General features: G+C 42.5%; 1 pseudogene; it reads left to right on the top strand.

The window, feature by feature from the left end:
• The first annotated feature begins 10,273 nt into the window (after window positions 1–10,273).
• On the top strand, window positions 10,274–11,296 carry LOC103259013 (annotated as a pseudogene).
• The last annotated feature ends 299 nt before the right edge of the window (window positions 11,297–11,595 follow it).

Below are 11,595 nucleotides of genomic sequence, written 5' to 3' on the forward strand. Positions count from 1 at the left end.
TCCAATGTAATAGTATAAGAAAATGACTGACAGTAGTGGGAAACTATGGGGGGGAGGGAGATGGGATTAACGGTAGCAAATATCTGTCTGGGGATGGTGAAACACCTCTTATCAACAAGGGTGTCTGAACGAAACATATTTGTATACCTAACCCTTAACTGTACTCCACAATACCAGAATAAAAAATACTGATTATTAAAAAAAAAAAAAGGTGCAAATACTTTGCCCCAACCAGATTAGGCCAGGTCCTCTGTCGGTTAGGAAATCAACTTGCTCTCTCACAATATGCCACCTACAAAAAAGAAAGAAAGAAAATGTTAACATGTTAAATACTTACAAGACCCTTGGTAGGAAGAAAAAAGACAAAAGGGGGATTAATGAAAAATCTCTCATGTGGTGTGTCTACGACAAAAGACTCCCATGGATGGAGAGAGAAATTGGATTCAAGGTCGCTGAACTGGGACTCAGAGAAATTATATTTTAGTGACGCTCCACTGTGAAGTATCGGAAGGATCCTTTCACTATTTTAGGACTCTGCTTTCTCTGCTTATGAAGTGAGACTCGATGCTTGGATGCGTTCACCAACTCATTTACTTAAGGGTTTTTCCAGTCTGTCATTTCATGGTAATATATATTTTTCTTGCTCTCCCCTCCACTCCATCTTCCAGTTAACCACCTCTCTGGCCAGTTGGGCTGATGCTGGACCTTGGACTCCAGAGGAATCTACTGAGGCTTCTCTGCTTTTAGGAGTCAGGCCAGTGAGCCCAAAGGACTAAGACTTTCCATGAACAGATATTTTAGAAAAGATGAAATAAGGTGGAAATGTGACAAGCCCTGACAGAACCTAATTGTACCTTTTAGGACAGAAAGATTAGGTGGGCCGGGCGCAGTGGCTTACACCTGTAATCCCAGCACTTTGAGAGGCCGAGATGGGAGGATCACTTGAACCTAGGAGTTTGAGACTACCATGGGCAACATAGTGAGATCCTGGCTCAAAAGGGGACGGAAGGAAGGAAGGAAGGAAGGAAGGAAGGAAGGAAGGAAGGAAGGAAGGAAGGAAGGAAGGAAAGAAAGAGAAAAGGAAAGGAAAGAAAAGAAAAGAAAGGCTACGTGGCCACTTGGATGCCTTCTCATCCTAGTGTCCTGTGAACAACAGTCCCTCTTGCTAGGGGTCACTGAGTGTATGGGCCTGAGGGAGAGTTGTCCTCTAGTTTACATTTTATGGGAACATTTCAGAAATCTTGGAAGTCTGTTTGCTAAGGAACAACCCAGATGTTGGGAAACTTGGTTTTCTTTTCTCAAAAACTTATTTCCTGGCAAACTGCTGGAGAAAGTAGAAAGAGCATGAACTTTGGAGTCAGAAAGACCTGAGTGTGAATCTAGGCATCACCCCATCCCAACGTGTAACCCTGGCCAAACTATCTCGCCTCTCTGGGTATAAGTAAACTATCTCGCCTCTCCCCTATGAGCAAATGCAAATAATAGGCCAGGTGTGGTGGCTCACACCTGTAATCCCAGTCCTTTGGGAGGCTGAAGCAAGAGGATTGCTTGATCCCAGGAGTTCCAGACCAGCCTGGGAATCATCTCTACAAAAATAAGATTAAAAAATTAACTGGGTGTGATTGCACACACCTGTAGTCACAGCTCTTTGGGAGGCTGAGGCAGAAGGATTGCCCAAACCCAGGAGGTGGAGGTTTCGACCACCCATGATCATGCTACTGTACTCCAGCCTAAGCAACAGAGTAAAACCCTGACTCAAAAAAAAAAAGAAAGAAAAAGGGGGAGGAGTGTAATATAATAATACCAATCTCCCAGGATTACTGCACATTGGAGTGAAAAACTGTGTGAAGTGTCTCAGCAAAGGATACTTCCTTTCTTCCTTCCCTCTTCTCCAATTAAGAGGTAAATAGTGCAGGTTTTCTTTTTTTGATAACCTTGCCCATGGCCCATTCATGACAGAAAGACCTGCATCTTCCTTTTTTCTTCTCTTCTTCTTGCTAATAAACTCTGTCTGAAAACTTTTTTAAAAAGGTAAATCATTTCACATTTTGGCTATTTTATCATATTCACCCAACAAACATTATTCTGCAGTATTCAGAACTCTATGCTAGATACTGATGGGGGGACACAAAGGTGAATCAAACATGTCACCATAACGTTAATACAGAACACAACCAGTAAGAATCACTGGGTATACAGAGAATAAGTGCTCAAGTGGGCCAGAGCTAAGCTTCATGGAAAAGAAGTCAATTGAACCGGAATTCTATTAGGGGAAATTCACCTATAAGTTACCGGGCAAACAACCTTGAATAGGTAGGTGTCAATTCATCTCATATAGGTGTCAATTCATCTCACGTAGCAAGAAGCCTGGAGGTGGTCATCTGACAGCACTGGCTAGTGACATGACAATGTCAAGTTCGTTTTTCCCCCTTGGTCCCAAGAGGATGGCTACCACATTTCCAAAGCACCACAGCCTGTGTTACAGATAGGAAGCAGAGAGAAGGAAGATCGCAATTAAAGTGGCAACCACATCTTCTCCTTTAATTCAGAAAGGAAGAAGCGTCCCAGATCCCTCTCACCTGCAGCCGGGAATCATGGTCACACCAGCTAGAAGCTGCAAGTGAGACTGGGAAATGAGGCCATAGAAGCCTTCTGATCGGTTTGAACCACTTTTTTTTTCAAAACTGACCCATAACAAGAAGAAAGTTTTACATTGAAACCCAGTGCACTCACATTTATATAACTGAAAAATAAACTTGGACAAAAGAGTACTTATTTATATAAATATTTTGCACACATATTTTAAAATGCTAGTCATAACATACTAAACTGATTTCATACCTGGTGATGGATTGTGTGCCATAGTTTGAAAAACAATGGCTTAGACCATGCATCATCACCTACCTGGAACATACTGGCCTCAAACAAAATCAGGGTTCCACCAGCAAAGAATAAAAAGGAGGCAGATGAGAGGTAGACACATAGCAGAGCCAGCATCAGACCTTAAAGGGTAGGTAGGGTGTGAATATGTGAACGGGAGAGAATGGTGTGAGTGAGGCAGGAAGGTGTCCATGCGCCCAGGGCTAGGTCAGCTGAGCCCTGAGATGTCTGAAGGGTTGTGTGGCTGTGATACGGAGACCCACTATTGTGTGTCCATTTGGCCACAGCCCCTAGAGAAGGGCATGGTGAAGGATGGAGCGGTTCAAACATACCCACATTCCTAGGAGCTAACAAAAGATGAGCTTCCCTTTTCTCCTATGCACTTCCAGTACCTTAGAGAATCCTTAACTTCCCTGCAGATTGTGCCCAGTTAATTGAGAGAAGTAAATTCGTATTTACTCCCTTTTCTTAGTAGTTATAAGTTTGAATAATATAGCATCAAGGTAATCATAAGTCTCATGATTTGCATAACTTTTGTATCAATGTAATCGTAAGTCTTGTGTATAACAACATGTAGTAATGAATGATGTCTTAGGCCTTATTAACTCCCTTCACTCTATGGCAAGCTTGATTAACACCTCTGCCTGGTGTTACTGATAAAAAGCTGTGAGATACCTCTGGTAACTGGCACCAGGAAATGTGGACCATAAAATATTATTGTTGATCAAATGTGGCTGTAACTCAAGTACTATACAATGCTCTGTTGGTCACATAGTCAATGTTTAGGTACCAACAAGCATGAACTTATAAAGGTGGACTGTAAAGTCTGAAGGGTGAGCAGAACCATTTTACAGAGACCAGGAGCCAAACTCTGTACCCTGAACTCGAATTCAGAAATAAATTTCTTTCTACCAGGTTTTCTGTCTGTCCATTCATTGGTGTCGAGGGTTAACAGCCAACCATTACTCAGACCATAAGAGCTGGAAAAATTGTTTGAGCCCTGTCTGCCATGGAGAGCCTTGACTGCCAGACTTCAGAGGAGACTTTCAGGAGAGTGAGTTCTGGGCAGGGTTCCCAAACCCTCAGGCCTTTTCCCCCAGGGTTCATTTCTCTAACAACAGGCCTGGCACACCCAAGGGCTGTTCACCTGGCCCTGAGCTGTTTCTCCAGGTGTGTTCTGGTTACAACGATTTCTCTGCATTCTTTTTCTCAAGTAGGATAAAGTGTCCTAATGTCTTTCCAGGTACACAGTCATCACAAATGTTCCCCCAAGGTTCCGTCTAAACTCATCATCTAAATGTTTTTCCAAATGACTTTAGACAACTGTTTCATGCAGAACACACATCATTTTTGACTGGGCTCACATCATTTGAGCCATGGTGTAGAGAGCATCCAACATACTGGACCCGCCTCTGGGATCCAGCACTCAACTTTCTGTCATTTCCCTCCATTGCTGTTGCCCCAATAGGCCGGGTTAGTTAGTTAGGAAATTTCCTCATTCCCACCCCAAAAGGGGCTTTATGTGTTGAAATAAAGCATCTTTGTGTTCAGAAATAAAGCGTCTTTGTCTTTTACCAGTGGTTCTTTTCCACTCCTTTGGATGCATGTGCCACCAAATCTTTGATCATGTCACATACCGATCTTTATTTTTTATGTTTTTTAAAGATGGGGTCTTGCCATGGCACCCAGGCTGTCACAAATTCCTGGGCTGAAGTTATCCTCCCTCCTTGGCTTCCCAAAGTGCTGAGGTTTCAGGTGTGAGCCCCTGCACCTGGCCCTGATGCATATTTTAATGAAAGTTCTGGCACTGACTCCTGACAGTTTGGAGAGTCTGCTTCCTCTGTCATAAAGGGGACGGCTGGTGACGGTTAGAGTGGTGGGTGGGAAGGAGGTCCCAGGCCCATGAAGTAACTGGGTTGTGCTTGTGAGGGAGGGACTATCTAACAGGTGATCATAAGCACTGCAAAACTACCTACTCTTCCAGGGGTGAAGAAGTAATCTTACTTGAAGAGGAACCCTAACCAATTATCTTCCATTTATTCATTCATTCAACAAATCAGGTGGGAAGAAGAATCCCAGAGGATCACTTTGACTACTCTGTATTACATAAAAGAAATAGCTATCTGAAACGCCTTCTGGGAGTTTCAGACAGTCATTTCTTTCTTCTGTATGTATGTATCTATGTATGTATTTGTTTATTTATTTTTAGAGAAAGGTTCTCACTCCGTTGCCCAGACTGGAGTATAGTGGCACAACCATAGCTCAATGTAACCTCGAATTTTTGGGCTCAAGCAATCCTTCTGCCTCAACCTCCTGAGTAGCTAGAAGTATAGGTGAGCGCCACCTTGCCCAGCTCAATGTTTTCTGGTTTTGTTTTTGTAAAGACAGGATCTTGCTGTGTTGCCCAGGCTGGTCTCAAACTCCTGGCCTCAAGTGATCCTCCCTCCTCAACTTCCCGAAGTGCTGGGATGACAGGTGTGACCCACCACCCCTGGCTTCAGATGGCTATTTCTTACATGTAATTTTAAAAAATAGATGCATATATTTCTGCATGTTACCTTAAAGTCTAGTTGGAAAATGGTGGTTAATAAATAATTAGTGAAAAAGGAAACAAAATTTCCATTCTCTGGTAGGATAGGACTCCCCCGGACAGAGAACTGAGAAATGATCAAGAAATGTTGATGATAAACCTTTGCATTTTTGTAGGGCTTAATGCTGTCTGGATTGTGTTCTCATCAGTTATCGTATTTAATAGATGGAATAGGCGTAATTATCTTCATTTCTTCAGAGCAGGAAAACAAGACCTGAAAGGTTAGATAGCTTGCCCAAGGTTACAATCCACACACTCGCAACGAAGGCAAGACACACCCAAATGCAGGACTCTGACCCGAAGTTCTGGATTTGTCTCAGTATACCCCCTGAGGAGAGCCCTCTACTGACACTGTCAATTAAAGTCCCGGGATTTCCTAATTAAATGATGATAATTAGCTCTGTTATTTTAACATCGATGGCTGATACTGATGTCGTCTTTTCCTCCACTTTGCAAAAGTCTTTTAATTCCAACTATTTAACTAGGCCACCAGATAATCTCCCTAGCAAGCTGCTGACCCCATGTGAAAAGTTGAGACCTTGTAGAAGTAATGTCCTAACTGGGAATCAGAATCTCCCATGTATCTGTGAACTCTAAATTCACAGAGGCAGCCTCCCAACTCCATCCTACAGTGGTCCATTTCCCCTCTCTACTGTTACGATCAAATGACATCAAGTTTTGTGTTTGGTTTTTTTTTTTTTTTTTTGAGTAGAGGTCTCACTTTGTGGCCCAGGCTGGAGTGCAGTGGCACGCTCAGGGCTCACCACAGCCTCAACCTCCTGAGCTCAGGTGATTCTCCCACCTCAGTCTGTCAAGTAGCCACCACATCTGGCTAATTTTTGTATTTTTTTTGTAGTGACAAGGTCTCCCTGCATTGCCCAGGATGTTCTCGGACTCCTGGACGCAAGCAATCCTCCTACTTCAGCCTCCCAAAGTGCTGGAATCACAGGTGTGAGCCGCCACACCCAGCCCAAAGCTCTTATTTTCAAATGGCCATTTATCAAGAGCCAGCATATGCATGGTTTCATTGGCTGTTCAGTGCAGCCCCACGAGCTTAAAACAGACAATAAATAGTTTGTGTTTACATGGGTGCTGCTTACCATGTCTGGACTCTGCCTATTTACTGTGGGTACGTTAGGTTGTTCCTTCTGCACAAATCCTTTTTGAGTTAGGTACTGTTATAATCTACCCCACTTTTATAAATAAGTCTCTGAGATTTAAGCAGAAGCTGCAAGTTCAAAGTAATACCGCGAGCGGCAGAGGCAGGATTCAAGCCTGAGCAGGCTGGCTTCAGACTCTGCTTGAACAATTGCCCTGTGTACTCCCTCTGAAGACTTTCTGCAGCACTGAGGGCCGTGTTTGCCATTGGGGCCATGGCCCACAGAGCAGACAAGACCAGCAGAGCAGCGGGAGGTCATAGGCCTGTCCTCTCCTATGGACCCCTCCAGACAACATGCAAGTCAGTAGATTCAGCACAGGGACCAGAACGTGCAGAGAGAGGAACTCATTTCCACTGAGGGATGGGAACTTGACCCATACTGTCCTCATCCTCTCAGCAAGGATGGTCTTATCCCAAGTGTATAATTGAGAAGCCTGATCCAGGGAGGCCCAGTGAACCCCCTAAGATACCAGGTGAGAATATGAGAGTTGAATTCATGTTGCCTGAAGCCAAAGCCCATTCCCCTGTGGCCTACTGGAGCGGGGCAACGTCATCCTATTTGGGATCAGAGAAAGCAATCTCAGGCCGGGGTGGTGCCTATCAGAAGGAGCCATTACCAGCTAAGGTTGTATCTAGCAGTGTAAACCAGGCTCAGGGGGATTCAAAGACTCCTTAGTGAAAACCTCGATAATTCCAGGGTGATTGTTTCCCAGGGATCAAGGCTCAAAACACATGACCGATGAAGTGTGCTTTCCCTAGAGGAGACCAGACTCAGGCTTGTTTCTAAGAAAAAGCAAGGCTCACATTGACATGTCCTGCTTCCTTCTATATCATAGAGAGTTCAGCCAGTTGTCTGCGGCAGAAGATGGAACCGAACTCAGGAGACCCTGCGGTCTCCCTTTCATGAGTCCTGAGAGTCCAGTGGCAGCAAGATGACAAAACACACAAGGAGGGGAATTTGTGAAAGAGGATGGGATGAGAACGCACTCCTCTGTAAGGCCTCCTCCACCTACGAGATCCAAGGACCAAGAAAGACAGGTCATGTCTGCACCGCTGCCCTTACCCACACTCACCCTCTGCCCCACCATGGGAACCACTGACTCACCAGTGGAAGAGCTGCCTTCTTGGACTGGCATGGAAGGGGGTGGGATGGGATCCATCTTGGGGAGATTGGCATGCCTTGGAGGTCCTCGGGAAAAGGGCAGCCACCACTCCTAGGGGTTTGCCAGGGTGTGTGTGAATAGAGAAACCTCTGGAATGCCGTTATGCCCCTGCTGAGGAAACATCCCCCTGGGGCTGGAAGGATGTAGAGCTGGAGGCTGGCAGGAGAGCCAGGAGGTCAAGTTCTCCAAATCCCCCTTCTCACCCCACCATAATAAGGCTGATCTCTGAAAGATCTAATTATGGGAGGCCCAGCTGTTTGCTACACTCTTTAAACTCTTGCAGGAAGTTTTAAGCTCCTCCCCCCATGTACCTTGGGGATGCTGCAGGAGGCAAGGAGGGCAAGGGCGAGTCAGTGGCACCAAGGGGTGTGTTACGGAGAGCCAGGTACCAGGTATGGGAGGAGTGACATAGGGAGCTGAGAGATCCAAAGATGGCTCAGGTGTCTAGGGCAGGGCGGAGTTCAGCAAGCAGGTTCTCCTCTTCCACCACCACTCAAAAGGAGAAGCTCCACTTTCATCAGTTCTCCTGGAATACTGGTCAGCTAGTGTGCACTAGCCAAGCTGTTCCTGGGGGACACCTGGACACCTTTGTATGTCTCCCGGTTGCCAGCATTCAAAGCGCAACACCTGGCAAGCTAAGGCCGAAGTCTGTCCCAATTGGCCAGTGCCTGTGTCTTTGGGTTGGGAAGTATTTCACATCTCACCCGAGGTTCGAATAAAATTTTGTCAGACAAAAAGTTTCTACAGCTTTTAAACGATGAAAGACCTTTCTTTCCAATTGGAGCCCACTGTGCCTGGTGAACCCTACTGTTGAGTGATCATATTTGTTTGTGGTCAGACTCCAAATGGTTTTTTTTTCTATTATGTGATTTTAATAGGCTCTTTTGATAATTGTATTGCTATATTATTATAGCTGTACATATGACATTTTGATACATGTATACAATGTGTAATAATCAAATCAGGGAAATTGAGATGTCCATCACCTCAGACACTGATCTTTTCTTTATGTTGGACACATTACAATTCTTCTAGCTATTTTGAAATTTATAATAATTTATTATATATTTTATATATATATAATAAATTATTATATATAGCTATAACAATAATAAATTATTGGTAGCTATAATTTTCCTACTGTACTATAGAATACTAGAACTTATTCCTTTTATCTCACTTCATTTTTGTCCCCATTTATGTTTAGACGAGTTTTAGGTTCACAAGAATATTGAGCATAAAGCATCAAGTTCCCATAATCCCCTGCCCTACACAAGCATAGCCAACTCCATCATCAACATTTGTAACAACTGATGCACCTGCCGTGACACATCATTTTCATCCTAAGTCAATAGTTTTTGTTAGGGCTCATTATTGGCATTGCACATTTTTGGGGTTTTGACAAATGCATTATGGCATGTATCCACCATTGTGGTATCATGTGGAATCGTTTCACTGCACTGACAATCCTCTGTGCTTCACCTATGCATCCTTCTCTAGCCCAATCCATGGCAACTGTTAACTCCATAATTTTACCTCTTCCATAATGTCAGATACAGTAGTTGGAATCATACAGTACATAGTCTTTTCAGACTGACTTTTTTCACTTAGAAATATGCATTTAATCTTCCTCCAAATCTTTTCATGGCTCGACAGCTCATTTCTTTTTGGCATTGAATAATGGTTCATATTTTGGGTGTATCAAATTACCCATTCAGCTACTGAAGGACATATTGATCTTCTAAGTTTTGGCAATTATGAGTAAAGCTGTAATAAACATTCACATGCAAGTTTTTGTGTGAATATAAGTTTTTATCCTTTTCCTACCAGATATATTGACATCTCATTCACATACCATGCAACCCACCTATTTAAAGTGTACAATTCAATAGTTTCCAGTGTGTTCACACAGTTGTGCAACAATCACCACAATCTATGTTAGAACATTTTTGTGAACCCAAAAGAAACCCTATATTCATTAGTAGTCATTCTTCATCCCACCCACCCCTGTCTTAGGTAAACACCAACCTACTCTCTGTCTACAGATTTGCCTATTCTGGACATTTCACAAAGTGGGATGTCATGTGGTCTTTTGTGACTGGCTACTTCACTTAGCATAATATTTTCAAGGTTTATCCATGCTCTGGCACATACCAGTACTTTAGCCCCTTGTTTTGCTAAATAATATTTATTGTATAGCTATACTGAGATATGGAAAAAAATAGAAATTAAGCAGGAAAGCTGACCTCAGGGTCTTATCTTAAGTAAGCAACTGTTGCCATCTCTGCTTCTGTAAATATGCTTTAAGCAAGCAACTACATGCCATTTTCCTTAACTGTAATCTCTGTTTCTGTAAACACGCTTTATCGCACCTCATAATGAAATGTCCATAAAAATGTCTGCTTCAATGCTTGTTGTAGAAGTAGAAGCAACCATTTCTGGTCCTAAACTTAAAATTGTAAGCCCACCAATGGCAAACCCATGTATGTTGTAACCAAAAAATTGCAAAATGCCAAAAAACAACTTCAAGAAAAAGAATTTATAATTCAACAAAACGAACAGGAGATAAGTCAACTAAAAAAAGAAGCAGAAAGGACAAAACAAAGGATGAAAGAAATGGAGAGTGTTATGAAAGAGCAAGAACAGTACATTGCTGCTCAGTACAAGGAGACCATAGATTTGGGGCAAGAATTGAGGCTGACCCGGGATCAGATGCAGAACTCTCATACAGAATTGTTAGAAGCTCATCGTCAACAAGTCCAAGCAGAGAGAGAAGTAGAAAGGCTTTCTAGTGAGCTGGAAGAGATAAAGCAACTCTCTCAAGAGAAAGAAGCCCATGGAAACCATTTAGCTGAAGAATTGGGGACTTCTCAAGTATGTGAAGCTCATTTAGAAGCAAGAATGCAAGCAGAAATCAAGAAATTGTCAGCAGAAGTAGAATCTCTTAAAGAAGCTTATCATATGGAGATGATTTCACATCAAGAAAAACATGCAAAGTGGAAAATTTCTGCTGACTCTCAAAAGACTTCTGTACAGCAACTAAATGAACAATTAGAGAAGGCAAAAGTGGAGTTAGAAGAAGCTCAGGACACTGTAAGCAATTTACATCAACAAGTCCAAGACAGGAATGAAGTAATTGAAGCTGCAAATGAAGCATTTCTTACTAAAGAACCAGAATTAACCAGATTACAAGCCAAAATTTCTGGACATGAAAAGGCAGAAGACATCAAGTTTCTATCAACCCCATCTCCAACAGAAACTGAATCTGATAACCTAGACCCAAAGTTTGCTGAACGTTCTCACACATCTTTTTTCAAGTGTAGAAAACTACGTCGTTCTATTAGTGCCTGTGACTTTAAAATCAAAACTCATGGTGATGAAGATCTTTCTGAAGAATTACTACAGGACTTAAAGAAAATGCAATTAAAACAGCCTTCAACATTAGAAGAAAGTCATAAGGATCTGACTTATACCCAGTCAGACTCATTTAAACCTCTCACATAGAACCTAGAAAATGATAGTTCTGAGAATCATGACTTTAGTACTCTTAGTGGAATGCTAAGATACATAAACAAAGAAGTAAGACTGTTAAAAAAATCTGTGCATACAGGTGCTGGTTTAACTCAGGGAGAAAATGTATAATTAAAAGAAGATATTGATGTGATGAAAAAGTGGAATTTTTGGTACTGTGCTAAGTTTACTTATATGTAGCTCATACTTCATAGAAGCTGTTACTTTATTGATTTTGAATAAACTTTATATTTCAATATTTAAAAAGAAAGAAAGAAAGAAGCTTGAAACTG

Source organism: Carlito syrichta, unplaced genomic scaffold (genome assembly GCF_000164805.1).
Source record: "Carlito syrichta isolate Samal-C Ts95f unplaced genomic scaffold, Tarsius_syrichta-2.0.1 Scaffold85033, whole genome shotgun sequence".
NCBI classification, from domain to species: domain Eukaryota; kingdom Metazoa; phylum Chordata; class Mammalia; order Primates; family Tarsiidae; genus Carlito; species Carlito syrichta.